The sequence below is a fragment of the Monodelphis domestica genome, chromosome 8 (assembly GCF_027887165.1).
Source record: "Monodelphis domestica isolate mMonDom1 chromosome 8, mMonDom1.pri, whole genome shotgun sequence".
Classification (NCBI taxonomy): domain Eukaryota; kingdom Metazoa; phylum Chordata; class Mammalia; order Didelphimorphia; family Didelphidae; genus Monodelphis; species Monodelphis domestica.
Genome location: NC_077234.1, coordinates 49,591,350 through 49,607,022, shown reverse-complemented (window position 1 = coordinate 49,607,022; position 15,673 = coordinate 49,591,350). Strand labels below are relative to the sequence as shown.

The 15,673-nt window shown below is 37.6% G+C and overlaps 1 protein-coding gene across 2 annotated transcripts in view; it reads left to right on the top strand.

Moving 5' to 3' along the window:
* The first annotated feature begins 210 nt into the window (after positions 1-210).
* Positions 211-15,673, top strand: part of AGTR1 (angiotensin II receptor type 1) — a 51,292-nt gene continuing 35,829 nt past the window's right edge. Inside the window, exon 1 of one of the 2 annotated variants that reach the window (XM_016425243.2) lies at positions 211-685. The gene's annotated coding sequence lies outside the window, so the exon portion shown is untranslated. The remainder of the gene's footprint in view (positions 686-15,673) is intronic. The other variant, XM_007502068.3, reaches the window with a different exon arrangement.

Genomic DNA, 15,673 nt, shown 5'->3' with positions numbered 1-15,673 from the left:
CAGCTGTCCCCGTTAAATGACTCCCGTCAGGTTGGCGGATGTGATTAGATGAAGTGGCTGATTAACTAGACGTCTTGGGGCTACGATCGCCTTCTGGGACGGTCCTGGAAAGACTGCCGGAGGAGGTGGGGAGGGGGAGGGGGAGGAGGCTGGAATCCTAATGCAAACCCGAGCCGCGCCCCTGGGAAGCCGGCAGTGCTCAGCAGCTACGCCCCTCTCTTTAAAGCGAGGCAGCGGTGGCCGCCGGGATGATTCAGGCGCCTTGACAGCCCCTGCCCAGCAGTTCTGCTGGATCAGGCGAGGTAGGGCTGGGCTGCACTGGGCAGCGCGGAGAGGAGCCGAGCCAGTCTTGCCCCGGGGTCGGTCCCGGGCAATGATCGATGGAAGGGAGCAGCCTCCTCCGCCCCGCGCCCCTGTGAGGGGGCGAGCCCGGGCTCCCTGCTGCTCATTGCACAACCTTGGCTGCCAACTCAGCAGCCCGAGCCGCCGCTGCCACAGCCCGCCGCGCGGGACCCTTTGGAGCCCTGGAGTTTGTCCCGACGGTCCCCAAGAGTTACTTTGCAGGGCGAGCTCTGCCCCAGCTCGGGTAACTGACAAGCCCCGGGCTCCCCGGGCACTGAAAGCTGCCCAGTCCCCAGCAGGGGCATTGCCAAGGCTCCTACTTGGTCTCCTGCCCCAGAGCCAGGTAAGGAAGGTGCGGGGTGGGATCGTCTGCTCTTGGGTTGTTTCTCATTACGCCCATTTTCCCTCAAAGGGAGGGAAACCCAAACTCACTCTGGGTTGTAGAAACAAAGTTGCTAAAAGCCATCAACTATGTAATAAGACTCTGAAAGCAAAAGACAAAAAGTGTGGCAGAAATTGAGCTGCGAGGGTCGAATCTGCTTCCCGCCACCCTCCACCGCCCCCAGGCTAATTCCTGTTATCTAACCTCATCCTCTAAACCCTTGGATTTTTGCTTGGAATAAGAATCCAACCTCAGAAAAGCCGTTCTTACCCTGCAGTCTAGGCTCTGGACAGATTTGTAATTTCAAGAGGATCTTTATTTTCACTCACCCTTACGCTGCAATCTAGCGTTTCCTTTAATTATTTTTAAAAATCTTGTTCTGAGAAGTCCCTACATAGCCTTCTCTACAAGATTCAAGGGATCTATGATACAAAAAATGGTTTAAAATCTCTCTGCTCCAGAGGGAAGCTGTGGATCAACTCCCCTCCTCAAAGCTTCCAACTTTTGCCCTGCGAATATCTCCCAGAGCTGGTTATGAAAGACCTGCATTCTTTTTTTTTTCCCTCTAGGAGCCATCAGCAAGCTTACTAAGCACCTCCACTGTTACAAAACTATAATTTGTAGGATTCTCGCCTGGACTGCACTTTTCCATCTTTGGTTTGAGCTTTTATTGTCTCAACTTTCAGCCGGGCCATTAGCACACCTTAGGCACTTATTTTGTTTGGTTGGTTCTTAGAACTGGGTCTCCTGCATCTCTCTAAGGCTATTCTTATGAGCCAGATTCCACTTCTGATCAACCCAGAAATGTTGACCTGCTTCCTTTCTGACCTGGATCTCAGGATATTAATGCCAAACTTAGTGTGACTATCTGATTGACACTAGCTTTCTGCAGCTCCTAAACTCAAAAGCCATGCTTGCCTCAGTCTCCCCATAGCTGAGATTACTCAACCACACCCAGCCCAAGGCTGGTTATTAGCACAAAATGGTCAGATGCCCAAGCTTAATATGGTAGCCCTTTTCTCTGTCCTGCCCAATTCTCCTGCCAGTTTTCCCACTTATACTCATACCCACCAGTGGAATTTAATTTCCTTCACTTATTTATTGAAACAGTGTATGAAGTGTAAAACATGATGGCTATAGAGGCAGAAAACTCAACCCTGCTACTATGTGTTACCTTGGACAAGTATCTTCACCTCATTTGGTTGAATTTTTTAAAAAAATGGCATGGAACTAGATGGCATCTGAGGTTTCATTTGGCTCATAATCTATAATCCTTTTGGAAAGGGAGTTCCAATTTCTTTTATTACCCCCCACATAATTTCTGGGGCCTCTTCCAATTAACTCAGACTATATATATTCTTCACCTGTCTAGGGTTTTTCATCAGTGCAGTCATCCACACAATCTTCCACTGTTTTCCTTCAGGACTATTCTCTACCTAAGGCAAGCTGGTAGTGCAATATCAGCTCTGGGTCTGGAACTGGAGCCATCAGACTTGAAATCCAATCTCAGATAGACACTTAGTAGCTGTATAACCTTGGACAAACCACTTAACTTCTGTCTACCTCAGTTTCCTTATCTGTAAATTGGGGCTAATAATGCTTCTGCCTTCCAAAGTTATTGTCTGATTATCTCAAATGAGATAATATTTATTTAAAAACGACATTTTGAGCATTTAGCCTAGTACCTGGCACATAGTAGGTACTATATAAAAGCTCATTCCTTTCCTTTACCCTCCCCCACCTCAACTTCCTGGCAACAAGAAGCTTTATCTCTTCCTGAGAAAGATCAACAGCCTCTGTGTTTGCCCTCGAAATTACTCTCAGCTACATCAGCTAACAAAGTTTCAAGGTCTGCACAGTCAGTTGGTTCTTCCTGGGAATTTCTAGACCCACATTTCCCTGAATCCTATCAGGGCAAATCCGTTCTCTAGAAGTTCTTGCTATACAGAGACCATATGTGCCTTGATAGTATTCTCCAGCTCTAACTAATCAGTTCTTCTCATGTCTGATACCAAGTAGATTTTTTTCCCACTAATGACTTGCAAATTTACCTTAAATGTGATGATTAGGAATTGTCACAATGGCTGGTTCTGCTTTTTTTCCATCATGAAATCTTTTGGGATTCTGTTTTCCTTTGGGACTGTAGCTTAGTGATTGGCTGTGTTTTCCTTTAAAAGTTGTTTTGGGGCAGAATATTGACAGAAGAAATGGGGCAAGAAGTCTTTCCCATTCCAGAATACTAACTGGTTTCTCCCCTTGTTTCCATAAGTCTGTTGCCCCACATGAAACTCTCTAGGTGTTCCATATTCTAAATGAAACATCTCCTTTGGCAGTTTCCATTTCAGTCTTTAGATCCCCAGGGCTTAATTCAGGGTCTCACCATATATCACCCTCAAGTTTAAGGTAGAATGTGGATAAAGCTTCCAATGATGAAGATCATAAGCTCTCAGAGTTAGAGCTTTAAGGAGCATTTCGTCTAATTCCCTATTTTACAGTTGAAAAAACTAAGGGACATGGGTAGGTAGAGCAAATCGAATTTAAATTTAATTTAAACCCAATTTGTGTGTCCAGTGACACACAACTACTAAGTAAAAAGTAAAATTTAAACCCAAGTTTTCCTGACTCAGAATCCAATCTATGACACCAGGATCTCCCAACCAGAGATATACATACTCTAAAGGGATGTGAGAAGTTTGTTGAGGCATTAATTAACCTATTTTATTTCTTGTGTACCTCTATTTTCTTTCATGTTGAATCTCCTAGAATTTCATTTTGTTGTTGCTTTTGTTGTTTAGTTTCTGTCTGACTCTTTTTTGTGACCCCATTTGGGGTTTTCTTGGCAAAGATACTGGAGTAGTTTGCATTTTACAGATGTGGAAACTGAAGCAAATAGAGTTAAATGACTCACCCAGGGTCACATAGCTAATAAATGTCTGAGGCTAGAATTAACCTCAGGTCTTTCTGACTTCTGGCCAAACACTATCCACTGTGCCACCTAACTGCCCTAAAATTTATTTCATATATAATGGGGATTTACCAAAATTCTAGGGTCTAAGAATCCTTGTTCTATAGTATTCTACCCATCAGCCCATCTATATCTGCCCATCCCATGTAACAATACTCAACATCATCCCACAAATCCCCTGCTTAGGGGCTCTCCTTGAATTCTTCACATCCACTCAGATGTTCACTTGATGTGACTATCTAGATAAAGGAGTTCTTAATGAGAACTCCAATAGATAGATTTCAAAAGATTGGTGAAATTGGAAGTCAATAAAATTACGTTTTTTTCCAATAACCTCTAACTGAAATTTAGCATGTCTTTCAGTTATTTAAAAAGGATTTTTCTGAGAGTCTGCAGGCTTCACCATACTGCCCAAAGGGTCTATGATGAAAAAAAAAAGAAGTCCATGTAAATATTTATCCATACCTGTCCCTTTAATAAGTCTCAACCAACTCTACCACATTTAACTCTTCTCTTGCTTAAAAGGGGTATTTGTTTGATACAGAGTCATTATGCCTCGTTAGCTAGAGTCAGCAACATCCTTATTAAAACTTATTTTTTCCTGGGACTCCATTCTAACTTTATTTTCTCTATTTACGTCATCCGTGACCTGTATCTCTAGTACGGCTCCCCTCTCGTCTCATCCTGAATGAGCTTTCTACCTGAATAAATGTTTCTGTTGCAAATTAAAAACTTGTTTTCCTGAAAAATGCAAAACTTATTTCTGCATTGCCTGGCCCTGTGGCTTCCTACTACAGCTTTCTTATTCTAGCTTTCTGTATCTCAACTCTCAGTTTTGGAAAGGATAACAAAAGAGCCTCTTTTAAAAGAGTTTTCACTTGTCCAGTTATTTGTGGATTTTCCAAGTTTCTGGCCTCTCTTTCCTCAGTGTTACATGGTTCTTGGAATTTCCCTTCCAAATGGGAAGAAAAAAACTGTTTCCTTGCCCTTGAGGCTCAATACATAACGTCTCTTCCATCCTTCATAGCTATGTGTATGTATCAGATAGAAGGAGAATGAGCGTGGGGAGGGCAAAGAAGAGAGGAGACCAAGAAGGAACAAGAAAAGAAAGGAAATTTGAACCTATTAAATTGATAGCAGCTAGTGCCACAGAGACTACGAACATGAACTTGGACAGACTTCAAGAGATAATGGGGGATAGAAGGACCTGGCTGGCGTACCATGGTACATGGGTTCCTAAAGAATCGGATATGCCTAAATGACTGAACAACAACAAAAATATCTGGAATGGGCAGAATTTGAAATACTTAGCTAAGAAATGCTGTCAATAAAATGTCCCCATAATTTTCTTTTCAAACCCGACCAAGGTGGAAAACTGAGAAATGGTTTTCTTTTACTTCAAACTTCTTTTCTTCCACAGATACAGACAGTGAGATCTAAGTCATTTCTGGATTGGTATTCTTCTTAATGTATTTGCTTATTAATATTATTATTGTCTGGTTGCCAGAAATTAGCTCCTGCCCACAAGGCACATAGTTATATATATTTTCCATTTGTCTGCCCACTGAGCCCACTGGAGATTACCTTCAGGGACTCTCACAAAGCAAGAGTTCTTGACCTGAGGCCCTTGGAAATGGTAAGTATATGGATTTCAGGGGCTCTATGAACTAGTGTAGGAAAAAATGCATCTTTATTTCACTCACCTCTAATTGAAAGATAATAATGAAATTGATCATTTCCCTCCAGTATGAATGTACGCCCCAAAACATCATATTAGCAGAAGTATAATGATTTCCTTTGAGATCCTATGATATTTAGTTTATACAATTTAAAAACATTATTCTGAAAAGGGGTCCATAGATTTCACAAGATTGCCAAAGAGAACCGTTACACAGAAAAAGGTTAATGATCCCATCTTTAAGCTTTTTTTTTTTTTAATCCTAACATGATCTGATTCTTTAAATTGTACTTAATGCAGCATCCTTGGAGACAGATTTCAGGAGGTCTATGAACTTGGATAAGGAAAAGTTACAATCTTTACTTTTACTGCCCTCTAACAGAAATTTAACATTTATTTCCATCAAATATTTCATTCTGAGAAGGGGAGCCACTAAAGCGATGCATGGCATAAGGGAGGTTGAGAATTCCTGATTTAAGTTAAAGTTGACTTTAAAAAAAAATCTCTGGCCAAGAGTTCCCATGGAAATTCTGTGAAGGTTTCAAGGCCAGTTCACATCTATTTTGATCAGAACTTGACTGATAAATCTGCCTGTAAACCCATGGCCATATGAAAAAGCTGGGCACTGCCTCGTCTGAGCATTGGAACAAGGCATGGGAAAGCTTAACTTCATGGAAAGTTAGTAAAAGTCACTGAGTGCAAGGCTGTCATTTAGCTTTTTTGAAGACTCTCAAGAGAGCCCTCAGGAAGCCTTTAATATTGGTCAAATTCCTCTTTACATTAATTGCGCTTTTTAGAGTTCTTTTTTCTTGTCATTTTTTCTGTGTTCTAGAATAGGGCAACAAACAATATTTTCTTCCAGTTTGGCTTCTAGCCTTGTGCTTTTGTTGTTGTTGCTGTTTTCTGATCTCTCCTTTCCTACATAATCAATTTCATTTCACATCTATGAATTAACTTCTAATATTTAGACCTCAGAAATACCGAAAATGCTTGTCAGAATTTACGATAAAACCACAAGGATCGGCGGAAGGGCTCCCACCATTATTGACTGATCTTTAAAAATACTTTTCTTTTAAATTATATGAAGTCATAAGGAATTTCACAAGCTAGATGAGCATTCAGTATCAACTCCAATTTGACAGTTGGGATTTCCATGATTTTTTAAAATGTGAATATGTGTGTGTTTTTCAAAGAAATGACTTCAAAACTTAGTTGTTATGATTGCAAAAACATGGAAAATTTGTTATCTTTCATAGTCACTTAACTCAGATTTTTGTACAAAAATAAATCCCAATTGAAGTCAAATGGAGTCATTGGAAAAGGAATGAAGGTGTCAATAATGACATAGCTTCCCCTTAATTACAGAAAGTCAGGAGACCACTAGCACAACATATTATTAATGTAGAATCAGATGGTTTTGCTTAATTGTTTTTCATTATCACAAGTTAGAGTTCTGTTTAGAAAGATGAAATAGCTGATATGATGATAAAAGGCATCAATAAAATATATTTTGGAAAATATACCCATTTTTTCCTATCAAAGTATTATGTTTTATGTATGCCAAATATGTTAAAATGTAACCATGCCTCTAGAATTTTTTTTCTTCTTCAATATATAGGCTTAATTCTTACCTGTTACACTGCAAAAATGGTAGGAGAATATTTTATTCATTTATTTATTTTTAAGAAATAAACATGTGTCATTGACTACTTTTTGGTAGTATCACTTGCCCAGAAAGAAAACAAGGTTTAGGTGTTATTTTGTTGGCTTCTATAACTTGATACTATATTAGATGTGTGCGACACTAGCATTTGGATCCTTTCCTCGTTGGCGATAGAGCTCCACTTTTAGTGAAGTTTTAGTTAAGTTAGCCTTGATCACAGCTGTAAAGTAATCTAATATTAAAACTGGAGTTTCAGTTCTAGGGTTTTAGAGCTGGAACTTCTACAATTCACTCAAATATCCATTTCTAAAGCAAATTTACTACTTGGGCTGTTCAATCGCTGGGAATTACCCATGGAAATAATACTTTACCTTTGTGTCTCTTTTGGTGGGTTTTGTGTATGTATCTTTTTTTATTTTTGCAAATGTGACAAAGGAGAATTTTAGCTACTTGATTGGTGAATGGAAAAGTAAACCATGAGGAATGTCCACATGTGTTCTCTCAAATCAGACTTATGGTGACTATTAAAAGTGATCTTTGAAAACTTTGGGGAGAAATTAACATAAGAGGAGCCAAAAGATTCTACCCTGTCCTTGTCAGTTTGTTTGGGTTTTAGGTTTGGTCGCATTTGTTTATTTGTTTTTGATGTAATGATTTTTTTAAATGGAAAAAAAAAGTGATCTTTAATACTTTTCTCCATATATTGAATCAAAAATCAATTTTTAAAAGTTAAAAACAGTTTTTGCTAGTCAGTAATATGAGTAAATGGTAGCCCCCACATAAGAAATACCCAGGCACTTAGCTGTTTTTATCTTCCCATAAAGAAGCAGAGGTTACTTGTCTCCATACACCCAATTTCCTGTGATTTTTATAGGGTACATTGGTATAGGGTAGGAGACATACTGTATGTCTCCTAGCTTGACTGAATTCAAAAGGCTCATCCCCAGGACGGTGAAAGGGAGAGAAATTTTTCAGGCAAGGAACCTTGGGGAGTGCCTATATTATGATCCTAAAGGGCTTTAGTTTAAATAAAAAACCCTCATTCTGACACCATCAGATCCGAAGAGTTTTGGATCCACACCTTGAAGCAAAACAAAAGTTTTAGAGGGGTTCAAGTCCTGCATGAGTTCAGGAAGCAGAAAGAGTCCTGAAGTTCTAACAGTAACCAAGATAAACATGAGAAAGAAAGAGAGATGCTCCTGGGGGAAATCAAATGTCGGCATCCCTCTTACCCCTCATGTTTTCTGCTGTTAGGATCCAAATCCTTAGTTGCCCATGCTGTAGCCATTCTATAAGACCTGATTTTGGTCTTTAGGTTCAGAGCAGAATAAAGGCTGGGCCCTTCTCATCAGTTGTAGGTAATGGAGATTATGGAACAAGGACATGGAGGAGGGTTGGATCCTTATAGTTCACAATGAAGCAGAAATATAAAATAAAAGCATCAACAATCAATCAGCAAGCATTTATTAAGCACTTCTTCTACACCAGGTTCTGTATAATAGAGCTACATGAAGCAATTCTTACCTCAGGGAGTTTACATTTTAATTGGTAGGGAAGAGAGGAAAAGGACCTAGTATATGTGTGTGTGTGTATACACATTTATATTTATTTATTTTTATTTATTTATGTCATAAATAGAAAATGAATAAATATAAATAAAATATAGTATATACAAAGTAGTTAAATATAAAATTGTTTAGAAGGGAAAGCACTAAATTTTAAATTTTTAAAATTTTTAAATATTTTTTCAAGGCAACATGATTCTTGTTGTCTCCCTTCCCTCTTCCCTCCCCCTATCCTGGAGCTGACAAACAATTTCACTGTTAAACATATATTATCCCTTGGTATATTTTTCCAGATTCATTTGTGTAATAGAGTAATCTTTTAAAACCAAAACCCCAAATCATATACCCATATAAACAAGTGATAGCTCATATGTTTTTCTTCTGTGTTTCTACTCCCACAGTTTTTTCACTCCATGTAGATAGCATTCTTTTTCCTAAGTCCCTCAGACTTGTCCTGGATCATTTTGCATTACTACTAGTAACAAAGTTGATTACATTTGATTATTCCACAATGTTTCAGTTACTCTGTACAATGTTCTCCAGGTTCTGCTCATTTCACTCTGCATCAGTTCCTGGAGGTCTTTCTAGTTCATCCAGAAATCAAGTAGTTCATCATTCCTTTTAGTATAATAGTATTCCATCACCATCATATACCACATGTTATTCAGCCATCCCCCAGTTCAAAAGCATCCCCTCATTTTCCAGTATTTTGGCCACTACAAAAAGTGCAGCTATGAATATTCTTGTACAAGTCTTTTTCCTTATTTTCTCTTTGAGTTACAAACCTAGTAGTGATATTGCTGGATCAAAGGGCAGACAGTCTTTTAGCACCCTTTGGGCATAATTCCAAATGGAAGGCACTAATATTTAAAGGAAATGAGAAAAAAATTATTTAGAAGATAGTACTTAAACCTCATCTTAGAAAGAAGTGAGGCTGTACTAAGAAAAGGATGCTGGCCAAGCATGTGGGACAGCAGGACAAAGACAGAGACAGTAGGTGGGATTTTCTGTTTGAGAAACATATGTTCCCCTTCTTACCCTGTGTCCTGCCATTTACACATGTACCTATTGGTGGATGCCATGAGGGCGGATGCCATGGCTAGTAAGGATTAAAGCCCAGTGATCATCTCTGCCAGGACTTCCAGAAATGGATTCTAGACCTCATAATTGCTCTGTCTAGTTGACTATGTTAGGAGAGGCAGCATAACATAATAATAATTATATATATGTATATATATATATATACACACACATACACACACATATATATAAAGTGCTTTCTACATATACATTTCTACATACATATATAATAAAATATGTTTATATGTGTGTGTAAATATATATATATATTTATATTATATATATATGTATATATATACATATATATATACATATATATATATATATATATTGCTTTCTACATGCCAGGTACTATCCTAAGTCTTTTACAATTATGGTCTCATTTGATCTTCACAACAACCCTAGGAGATAGATAGGCAAGTCAGTTTGTCTCTCTTAGCCTCGGCTGCTTCATCTGTAAAAATGGGGCCAATTATAGCACCTACCTCACAAAGTTGAGCTGAAGCTCAAAGAAGATAATAGATATTTGGGTCTTTGCAAATCATTGTATACTCCCACTGTTATCAAATCATCCATTTTATCAGCACACTTTTTTTTACTAATGCCGTGTCATTTGTTGCTGCTGCATTGCACATGCTTTCAGATTGTTGAGGTACCAAAATTAGAATGTTCTGTTACGTTACCTTTTACTAATGTCCAAGACATTTCTGTTCAAATTATATCTTTATCCACAGAGTACTCAGCCCAGTGATGTCTCCGCAGCCTCTTGCGCGGTGGCAGGGAGCTGTGTGACAATTATCTTGGGGGTAAAAGCATGTTAAGTGACTCCTAGGACACTGGCATCGGGTGACTACTGGGCCACCTGATGCCCATTAGCCTACTGAGGTAATGGAATAGATAGGAGAGAGGGATTGGCACCTATCACACTCTGGAGTCATTATCAAGAACTCTGGGTCCTGGCTAAACACAATTTGTGATGGCGCCACACACCAAGTCAGTCTTGTTCTTTCTAGAAAAGTCATTCCAGGAAGGGCTCCTTGTCACTCTCTGTAGGGTTTAAATGGTAGAACTACTTGATAAGTAAAGTGGATGCATGATATTCTTTGGGTCATTAATAAATAAACCACTGGAGAAGGATTCAAATCAGATACATTCTTTAGTGAATTCTATCCTCTAACAATTAACACTATTGGCTCTAAGGCAGAAGAGTGGTAAGGGCTAGGCAATGGAGGTTAAGTAACTTACCCAGAGTCACACAGAGAGGAAGTATCTGAGACCAGATTTGAACCCAGGACCTCCCATCTCTAGGACTGGTTCTCAATCCACTGAGCTACCCAGCTGCCCCTCCCCCCCATTTATCTTTAATAAGAATAGGGCTGGAGGCATTCCATGCAATTGTGTAGCAGTATCAGAATCTCCTGGAGTCTAAGGACCTGGATCTGAATTCTTATTATTCTATTTACATTCTGTGAGACCTTCAGCAATTTTTTTTAACTTTTCTAGGTTTCATTATTCTTGTCCATGAAATGGGAGGATTAGATTTGATGCCCTCTGGGATCCCTTCCAGCTCTCTTTCTAAGATTCTAAGAAGTCTTGATGGAAAATAATGTTTTGGGTAGCAAAAATATAGTAGTCTTGCCTCTGATATTCTTCCTAGGAAAACTGATGTCTACCTAGGAGTTGGAAGACAGAATTGGTTAAAAGGAAAGGCAAAGATATTTGAGTAAAAGTTTAAAGGTATATGGTTGAGCCTGTATCTCATTCAGAAATTGATTCTGTTCCCTATGTGGACCAAAAGGCATGGGATCATCAAGAGGCAAATACAGAGGAATCCCTTTACATGTTTTTCATTTCATTTTCTAGTTATTCTCTCCCAAGGCTACCATCATCACCTTCAGAACTGGGAGGAATCATGGATAATAATACAAGGAGAGTTGATGTGTTGGAAACAAGCATAAGGGATGATTTTTCTTCCAGGGTTATGTATCACAGAAGCAATTTACCACAGAAGATTGAACTGTCTGGGGAAGTCAGAGTTCAAATCCTGCTTCTGTCATAGTTGTCACAACTTTCCATTGACTGTAGACAAGTAATTTAACTCTCAAGCAATTTTCTAAGGTTTTAAATTATAGATGAGTGGTCAATCTGTATCAGTTAAGAGAGTCTCCACATTGGAAGTCCCTATACCAATGAAATTAGAGGTTCTAACTAAAAAAATCATACTTTGTAGGTATGTAATCATGTGAAATATTCTTTGTGAAATTTTCTTACAGAATTCCTATTTGAAATACTTGAAAATTCTAAGCAGAACTCTATCAAACAGTTTGAGAAATGGATTAGAAAATTAAATGTTGATCTGATCTGCTACTCTGTTCTTTGATCTATAATCATTGTGGCTGAATAAGACTAATGTCTTAAAGTTAATTGTATTATTTGTGCCAGATATAGTACTCCCATCATCATATTTTTCTCATGTAAGTGGAAGATCTTATTCACAAAACACAATGAAAGCCAGGTTCTCTAGGCAATCAACAAAACTCATTCTAATGAAGTAGTGTCCAAATTTTTAAAGTATTTTTAAAATTTCATTTTAATTGTTTTTGTTTGGTTTTAGACAACTTTTAGACAACTTCAATTTCCAAATATATAACCAACCTCTCCCATTCCTACCCAGCAAACCATAGTTAAAGGGAGAAGAACTGTAATGAACTGGTGATTTCATTGGGACATAAAATTCTCAAGTGGGATGTTTCCATCCACCACTAGATCAGCACCTTCTGTGCAACTCAAAAGAAAAGAATGATAATTAATAATAATGAAAAGGGGGGACCCAACCAATATATCAATTGAGCCTACCATGTATCATGCCCATCATCCTTTCCATTTACAAAGAAGGGGACACATTTTTCTCATCTTTTCATCAATCATGAATTTGATTATTTTAATTATTATACAGCATTCATTTTGGGATTTCTTCTATTGTTTCCATTTATATTGCTGGGGGGATTTTATATATTATTTTTCTAGATTGGGCTCCTTTTTTTCCATAAGCAAATTGCCAGACCCCAAACTTGAGAGTAGTTTCCCTATGAGTGTCTAATTGGTTGAGAAAATATAATGGGGACAGTAAGGCGGCTCAGTAGATAGAGAGTTAAACCTGGAGATGAGAGTTCCTGGGTTCAAATCTGGCCTCAGATATTTTATAGCATAGATCCTCATCAAGTCACTTAACCCTAATTGCCTAGCCCTCACTGCTCTTCTGCCTTGGAACCAATACTTAGTATAGAATCTAAGACAGAAAGTGAGTGTTTTAAAATATCTAATATATATCTATAACATATGATATATATATATATATAATGACCAAAAAAGACTGTGAATTCTGTAATGCCTTCCAACATTTTTGTTTTCACTCATCATAAAAATGAAAAATATATGTGTGTGATATTATTACTTCTACATCAGGTGTATTTGTTTATATGCGGATTTTCAAACTCTTTGCCAAATCTTTAGTCCCTCAGAAGCCTGAAGCATGAAAGATGAACTGATTATTGACAGATTACTAGAGAGGAGTAAGCTACCTGACGTTAGAAAATATTGTCTTTGTATTTACTTTTAATATTATTTTTCTATGTTAAGATTATTTTCCAAAATAGAATGTAAGCTCCTTGAGTGCAGCCTATGGTTTTTTTTTCTCTTTTATGTTCCCAAGGTACAGCCCAGTGCCTGGCATAATAGGCAATGAGTAAATAAAAGTTTATTGAATGACAAAAGGCAAGGAATTTTGGTTTTCCATCTATTGATAAATAAAGGAATTCAGTGTTAAATAAGTAATCTGGACAATGGGAAAAAGCTAGAAATTTGACAAAGGGTTTTCTGTTTGGAAAGTGAATATGTTCCTTATCAATCCATCCACCTTATTTTTGAGACACCTCCAATCTGATCTGACAAATATTAATTAATACAAATAAAGAATCAGAAATAGGTTGAGGCAAAAAGCATTTGTTTCTACAAATAACAACTAGAAATAGAATGGGACAACAATCATTTATCACTCTGTGCCAAGCACTGGTCTATAAAGAGGAAAGGAAATCAAATTCTGGCCTTCAAGGAGTTTGCCATTTACTAAGCAAATAGCTAGAATCTTAGAAAATTTGATTGTCTAACTCAATTTTCTGCCTACGGTGTTCTTAAAAACATCAATAATTATACCAGTTATCTTATACTTTTGTTTCCACCCTGATAAAACCCATTTCAACCAACTTGGAGAATTCATCTGTTTTTAATATATCTGGATTTCAGAAAGATAAGGAAAGTTTTGAAAAGTTTTTCAAAAGGGAATTGAGTACTGACTGTTACTAACACCTCTGGGGCCATTTTAGAGCTCCCTTTACTTATTAAACATTCTAAAGGGGATCTTGGAAGGCCAACCGAAGTTTTGACTTTGGTTGACAATTGTAGGACTCTGAGTCCTAACTGATTGCCACAGTGCTGTTGATTTAAATAGAATGATGCAATTTCCAGATCTAAGCTGGGAAAGCCAAAGGACCTCTGTTGAAATCCATTTACAGCAAGTGAGAAAGAGCCTGTTAGGACATTCAACAGAGCAGATGAAATGTTCTCTCTCATAGTACAATTTTATATAGCCTCTTGTTTAGAGGTGGGGAAGGGACATTATGAGTATTTGTTTTTAGTTGAAAGCAAATTTTTCCCAAATACATGCCAAGTTCATGGATTTCTTAACAAAAGTCTAAAGTATTTGACAAATCTTATTTGGTTTTTGTTTTTCCCCCAGAAAGTCTACTTCTTGGGAAGGAAAGGGATGAGAGGAAAGGGAGAGATTAGAATCTCTGATTTCATTAGAATGAGGAATTCTTGACATGGGAATCTTCTCCATTGATGCAGCTCAAGAGAGATGAAGTTATCTGTTATGTGTCAATGATAATATATATGGTAGCTAGATGGTACAATGGATATAGAGCACTGGGCATGGAATCAGGAAGACTCATCTTTCTTAGTTTCAATCTAGACTTAGATACCAGCTGTGTAACTCTGGACAAATTTCTTAACCCTTTTTGCCTCCGTTTCCTCACCTGTAAAATGAGATGGAGAAAGAAATGGTAAACCACTTACTCAAACAGACTATAAATGGGGTCATGAAGAGTCAGATGGAACCCCAAAACAACTCAACCAAATAAGCAAAGCAAGGAAGATGTTAGCATAATTTTCAGGAATTAGTCAATTGTTTCACTAGTTCTCATTTTTTCCAAACTACAGATAGATAATATGAATACAAAAAATGTTATTATAGTTGGAAAATAATTTACATTCATATACTTTAATGTTTGCAAATTCTTTCTGATTTTATAATTTTATTAGATATGCAGAGAGCTTCCTTCCAACTAGTATTGACTTGACTGATCTATCACACAGTACCATGAAAAGAACACTGGACTTGGGATCAGGGGACCTGGGTTTGAAGCCCATTCTTGCTACTGATTATCTGTGAGACTTCAAGGAAGTCACTCCAGCTTTTTAGTCTTTGGTTTCCTCCTTTGTAAAATTAGTTTTGACAAGATGATCTCTGGGGGCACTTCCACTTCTGAATTCTGTGATCTGAAATTTCTGTTCTTAAAAGATTTTTATAATTTAAAATATATTTGTATTGTTTTATTCAGGACTTTATTTTTCCTCTATGATGTAATGGAGAAACAGTCCCCAATTATTATCTTTACTCCTATAGATAATAGTACTTTAATTTAATCATCAGCTATTTTTAACTAACAAAATTCCTTTTTTTTCCCCTCATGTGCCATTGTTGAAATTCTTGGTCACCATATTTACACCAATATGATTCCATTAATAGAATGTCAACCTCAATTACTTTTCAGTCACTCTTACCTAGTGCTTCAATTACATTTAGTTCCTGGACTAATGGCTGTGTGTTATTCAAGACAAGAAATTAAAAATAAATTTATCTCTGAGTCACTGAAGCATT